This window comes from Camelina sativa, chromosome 12, assembly GCF_000633955.1.
Source record: "Camelina sativa cultivar DH55 chromosome 12, Cs, whole genome shotgun sequence".
Taxonomy (NCBI): Eukaryota; Viridiplantae; Streptophyta; class Magnoliopsida; order Brassicales; family Brassicaceae; genus Camelina; species Camelina sativa.
In genome coordinates this window covers 15,113,581-15,120,780 of record NC_025696.1, presented here as the reverse complement: position 1 = coordinate 15,120,780, position 7,200 = coordinate 15,113,581, and the positions used below count along the sequence as shown (strand labels likewise).

Below are 7,200 nucleotides of genomic sequence, written 5' to 3'. Positions count from 1 at the left end.
ATATTTCTCAAGTTTGATTTTGTTTTTGCAATTAAGTTAGTTTACTTTTCGTTGTAGAGTGTCAAATGTGATAAGAGTGGTTGCTGTAAGCTTTTGAAGTATTATGATGATTGAATTGTTACAAATAATCTCACGAGATAGAGATATGTTTGTTTTGGGTTGTTCAGGTTCAAGATTGTTCAAGAAGAAAGGCTTTAAAGGATCATTTGCAGATGCAGGGCAGTCTACAAAGGTACACACTCACTCTCATCTTTATGCTTTTTGCTTATATGGCTCTTCCACGAAACTGAGTATTGATTGCTTTCTTTTTGTTCAAGACTTTTGCTGTTTTATCTGGAGTCCATAGTTTGGTTGTTTGCCTTCTCAAGCAAGTGCGTGGGAAAGATGACGGTAAGACTCTTCAAATCTCTTCCTCTTTTTAAGTTGCCAATCATTAGTTCTTACATGAAATTGTAATGTCGCTCTTACTTATATTGTTATTTGTTCTTGTTTTGCAGCCATTAATGTTGGAGTTGCGGGATGCTGCACTGGTCTTGCTCTTAGTTTCCCCGGTAATCCAAAATCCATCATTCTCATCGTATTTGCTAATATAGCATTGGGTCTCTTAAATAGACTGATCCTGCAAGCATTTCAGCATCATATAAGTACTTTTAGTCCTGACATAGAAGAGAGCTAACCGGTAATTTTATGGTATGTGTTGCAGGTGCTCCACAAGCTCTTCTACAGAGTTGTCTCACTTTTGGGGCATTCTCTTTTATCCTCGAGGGACTCAACAAAAGACAAACAGCTCTGGTGAAAGTTAAAACTAGTGTTACTGCTTTGGAAATGCTGAACTTTGTTTCGTTTCTTCTTGTGTGCACCAAGTTCTGGAGATAGAGAAGCTTCTCTTTTCTTGTAAACACAAGACATGTTATTTTATTTTAATTAAGATTGTTATGTAAAACTTCTTTTGGTTAATCAAATAATAATTTTATGTATGTTGGTGATTTTATGAAAAACAAATTATATATATATATATATCCAATTAAATAAATTCTGTAAAATAGGATTCAAATATACAAATTATAAAATTTATATAGCAAAAACAATAACACTAATTTGGTGTTACCATAAAATGTATTATAGCATTCGATTAGTGCTATAATATGAAAATGCTATCGTATGTAGATATTTATTATAGCATGTCAAAAACGCTATTGTATGTAGGGGGTCTACCATGGCTGCCGATGTCACAGCATTTACGATAACGCTATGTAATATCTATGATAGCAGTTTTCTCGCGCTAACAATGTAAATATTTGTTGTAGTGCATTTTTGTAGCTTTCGGACCATCCACACCATGCACACATCCTGTGAAACCAATATGTTAAAACCATTTTTGCATAGTGAAGACACTAAAGGAAGAAAGGTAAAGTCTGTGGAACTATTTGCTTACCATGAACACCAAAGGTTAATGAGACTACACTGCATCATTTTCTATAAACTGGAGTCTGGACATATCCATTATTATCAATTTGACAGTTGCTTTTTATGGTTAGCATAGCTTATTTTCCTTAGCAAATTTTCACTCGTAGCTACGCGGTCAGAGATTATTAGTTGTTAATTTGTGGCAAATTAGTCATTATTAGCTACTAACATAATTTTCTCTACTGCCAAATTTGNATAGCATGTCAAAAACGCTATTGTATGTAGGGGGTCTACCATGGCTGCCGATGTCTCAGCATTTACGATAACGCTATGTAATATCTATGATAGCAGTTTTCTCGCGCTAACAATGTAAATATTTGTTGTAGTGAAAATTGTATCATAATCGTAACATGCTCTTCTCCTTAATGAAAAAGTGATACTTCGTATACAAAAATGTGAAAACTGTAAATGATTTTCGTTTAATAAATATTGTGTTGCGATTTACGAAATAAAACTATGTATTAATTTCATCGAGGTTAAGAGAAAATAGGAAAGAACAACACGCTGTTTGATCTAATTGGAAAAAAAAACGAGTTTTGAAACCCAAACCTTTCCTTTTTGTTGATTTTATGGCAAATTATGGTCATACTATTTTAATATTGTTCGACCACATTTACTATTTTAGTTAGAAAAAATAATTTAACTAAATTAAATCTGGAATTAAGTGCAAAAACTCTAAAAATAACTAAATATTCTCTTCTGTTAATTTACTTATATCATCAACTCATCACGAGGTACTCTAACGAAAGGGCCAATTGTTTCTTCGTCAAAATGTTGTCGTCTTAAATGTTGATAAAGTTAAACTATCTACAACAAATTGTAGTGTTATTTCCAAACGGTCAGATGTTGTGTATAGTATACAGTAGTATGTATATATGTTTTACCATGCACAAAAATAAATACAACACAAATTCCAGCCAAATATATAAATATAATACGTTTTTCAATATTTTCCAAGTAAAAAAAATTTGAATTTCAAGAAATTTTGGTTCGGCTGAAAGTAGTTTGGTTCAGTCAGTTTGTATATAAATGAAACTGAACTGGTTGCAAGAACACTATATTCCATTTGTGATTCCGTTCGGTTCAGTTATCTCGTTGGGAGTAAAAGAAAAAAAAAGCAATGCTGGTTTTGTCGAAAATTGAACCAGAACTTGTTTTGGTCAGAGAAAAAAGCCTCTTTAATTCTAGAAAGCTAAAGGGAAAGTCGAAAGAGCCCACGACCCAAGGAAAAGATAAAGCTGTGTGACTGTGAATCACATATGCACCAGCACTATTGAAACCTTTTCTATGAACTAAGCAAACATCAAACGGTGACAACAAACATTAAAAAAAACATCGACCATTATGTAGTAATGTAGTATGTGACTATATATCTATTTGGCTACTTCTTTCAAAACGATCGATCCCGGATATGTATATAAATAAAATGGCATATGAACTTGAATATCGAACGTTAGGAATTTTGATATTCATGATACTTTTTAATGTTAAAGATCCATATATAGAGGACTCTTTGCAATATTCAAATCGTTAGAGGACAGTTTTAAGTTATTCTGAGCCAATATGCTGAATAGAGGTGAAGGCATGAACTCGGTTCAGCTATAATAATAGGAATATCTTAAACTTATTATCGAAAGTGAGAAAGTTTACGAGAAACAACTTGAAAAGTATTAAACTAAACTAAAGTAACCTGAAGTGTTGCACGCTGTGTCTGTCTCTTTATTGCCTTTACCAAAAGAGAATCCATTTTGATCTCCATCTTACATTATCCTCTATATATAATAATGGTGTAGATAAATAAGTTTAGCCCACTTATAAAACTAAAGCAAATTTTTTTTTGTTTGTGTGCAGTATTTCAAGTACAATTCATATACTATAAAAGCTTTTTATGATAAGCATAGATATATTTTTTCAAGTTATTAATTTATTTTATATTTGCCTTTAAAATCCACCTTTAGTTCCATCTTTTGAATTCTTTTTTAAGTAACAGCAAAGTAAGTCTATTAGTATTTTTCTCCTCTATATATATATATATATATGTACAACAACCATTCCTCTTACACCTATCTCCACAATTTCTTGACCAAAAACAATGGCCACTTTCTCTCTGGTTTCATTCTTTTTTTCCCCCAAATGATACACATTTTGATTTTATTTAAGCCAAGACCAACGTATACGCTCACCACCATTCATATTAAAAGGTTTTGTTTGTATACATATATTCCATATATATAAGGATTTATATATAGTCGTGCCTGGCTCCCTGTATGCCACAAGAAAACATCGATTTAGTTACAAAATCGATCACTAGTGGCGTACAGAGTAGTCAAGCATGACCAAAACTTTTCTTGATATATAAGTACTGTGTCTCCATAAAACAGCTACGTACTATGCATGGATGGTACGTCTAATTGTCTATAAGCTTTCTGTTAAATATATATGCATGGATATTGGATTGTGCTTGGGTCTCGAGTGCTCTTTTTTTGTGGTACTCATATCTTCATCATTTTTCAAACATTCTTTATTTTGGCAATGTTCCATTCGTTTTAGTAATTAAAAAAAAAACGCTAACGGTTTGATATTCATTTTGTTTGCAATTATTTATGGCGGTCAAAAGTACGTTGAACAATCGTTGAGTTTGTCGGCAAAATTTTATTTTATCACGTGTAAGAAATAAGCATCAATCCCTCTTGCTTTGTTTTGCATAATCATACTGTATGCATAACTAAGCGCCCATAAATTTTTTTTTTTTTTTTAACCAGTTATAATCGGTTCAGATCTTCTAAGTTCTAACTATGGCATCGATCACTCAACAATATATTCGGTTGGCTCTATCTAACAATAACAACTCCGATCCGCCTATCTAACAATACCATATCTGTTTAATCACTCCGAAATAAATTTTCATAAAAGCTGTGAATTACCGTATTTATGTTGTATCATTACCAGTTCAATTTTCATTCATTTTGTTATATACTTATATCCCCTTACAATAATAGCCTTAGCAGATGGATACAATCAGTGTTCAAGAAAGCGGTCTAGGCGGCCGCCTAGGCGCCGTCTAGGCGCTAGGCGCTCAGTAGACGCCTAGATGACCGCCTAAACCGCTTAAAATTACATAAATTGTATTTTAATATTTATTTTTGATTTTTAAATTACATATATTAAATTATTATGTTTTACATCTATATATGTAATTATAAACAGTTATATGTTGTTAATATAATTTAAATAAATGTATTTTTTTTACTTTTGTTTATAATTTATATTTTTTTTTATTTTTTATAACATATATTTTTATATAATTTTATATATTTAATGTTTTATGTTGTAAACGCTTAAACCGCCTAAAAACCGTCTAGTCCCCGACTAAGCGTTCTAGGCGCTAGGCGCTGGATCACCGCCCAGATACCGCCTAGCGCTTTCTTGAACACTGGATACAATACAGTGAAACCTCTATAAATTAATAATATTGGGACCAAGACATTTTATTAATTTATAGTGATATTAATTTATTTATAAATTAATAATTATTATTTTGTAATGTAAATTTATAATTATTAATTTATAGATATATTTTTAATTGTTTAAATTTTTAAAAATATGAATTAAGACAATTTTAGCAAAATAAGATTAAACTTTTGGATGTTGTAAATTTTATGGTTTAGGAATTGAACTTGTAATATTTAGAAAATATTATTGAGAATAAATTACAAATATTGTAGACAAATTGACTTATACACATGACATACATAAATTCAAATTTATGAATAATAATATCAATTCTCCTATTTTAATAATATGTCAAATTATCAAATTGTAAATGATGCATATCTAAAAATTAAAAACTTTAAAATGTCATTATTTTATGATATGTTATAAAATATTTTAGAGATATCATTATAGCTTGTTTGACAAAAAAGAGATATCATTATAGTTTGAAAATACAACATTACAATTGTTCTATAGAAATGAGCTTTAGGAGAAACATATATTATTATATCATTAGATATATATATATGTAAATTTACATGATTATTAATTTATGATATTATTGAGACCATATTTTACATGGGGATTTCAAAAAAATTATTATCTTATTATCTTATCGAATTTTGTTAATTTTTATACTGGCCCGACTTGGGACCAACAAAACTTATTAATTTATAGTGTTTATTAATTTATAGAGATTTTACTGTATATCATTCAGGACCTTCCAGCTCATCAGTCATCAAGAGGGTCTAAGCCTGGTCAAAGCTTTAGAATGAGTTAGAGGTTCTTGACAAAGTGAATGCTCCTTTTCCTCCGAGCGGGTTTTAGAAGACATTGCATGCGATGTGTTGTATGTTGTCTCTCTTGTGTGACAGAAGAAACAGAGAACACAACACATCTGTCTCGCCTTTTCCTTTCATACATTTGTGTCCTTCCCAAATTTCTACTCTTTTTTGTTTTTTAATGTTTCTTTCCTCAAAATCATCGACACTGATTAGAGACTATACTTCTAGAGGTATGTATGTAAAGTAAATTAATCAATATTTACAAATTGTATTATTATAATATTGGAACATCGAATTTACGTTGTAAGTGGATCAATGATATTTGATAGATTTATGTCTGAGATAATAGAGTTAGTGGTAACTTAACTAACTTTTTATTGCTGCCCACTGAAAAATAAAAAGATTCCCTGAAAAAAAAAATATGGCAATTTTCGTTGTCCTCTTTATATATATATATATATATATATATATATATATATATATATATATATATTTTTAACTTTAATCTGGCAAATGACATTCCTTTTGTTGTTGTTAGAAAACCTAAATTTAGGGTTTTCTTAAAACAAAAGAATAATCCATATCCAAATGACGTTTTTAAAGTTTTGCATGCAAAAAAACATAAATCCCCTTAACTCAAACGCCATAAGACGAACGGCTTTGCATTTTATTTAGGTATAGTTTTATGTTATATTTTGGCAGGGAATCAAAATATCATTTGAGCCAAAGTTTTATTTTTATATTTTACTCCTACAGAATTAATTAAGTACTAAGTTTTTTCTTTTTGGGCAAAAAAGTACTAAGTTTAAGTATAGTATTCTCCTCATATATAAACTTTTTGTCGTTAAGAAACATATGCAATTATAAGCTCACATGTCAATGTATCGTTTGAACGTGTCATCTGCCATATTCGGTGGGCGAAAGCACCACACGATCACTATCAATTATCAAATCAAGAATTGGGTTTATAGATTTATTGTTAATACTCACAATAAGAGAATGTTGATTTTGTTTTGCTTAAGTGTATACAATGTTTATCATAATGGTAAGACTCTACATGTAAGAGACTAACATAAGAAACGATTTTCGTCCATACTTTTGAACTCAACAAATCATGGATATCCTCCTTTTATATAAAGAGAAGTAATTAATGAAATTACAAAAAGAATAGAGTACTACATTAATACTACCAAATGTAATCATCTACATATCATAGTTTATACTTGTGCATATCAATTATTAAAAGTTTCCACTAATACGGACAAAATTACAAACTCATCATGTGTCTTTGAAGTTATTGGAGGTAACATGAATTATGAATATCATAGCTTAAAAGTGATTTCAAGCAAACTATATGTAACATAGTGCGATTCCATCACCATTCGGAACAAAAGTCCACCAAAAAATAAAAAAGAGTTTTATTGCTTAACGGGACTCTCAATTTCCTAACAGACAA

General features: G+C 30.2%; 1 long non-coding RNA gene across 1 annotated transcript; it reads left to right on the top strand.

The window, feature by feature from the left end:
• Nucleotides 3,480-6,083, top strand: LOC104731774. The gene is made up of 2 exons (XR_758647.2): nt 3,480-4,133; nt 5,678-6,083. It is a non-coding gene; the product is annotated as an uncharacterized LOC104731774 (long non-coding RNA).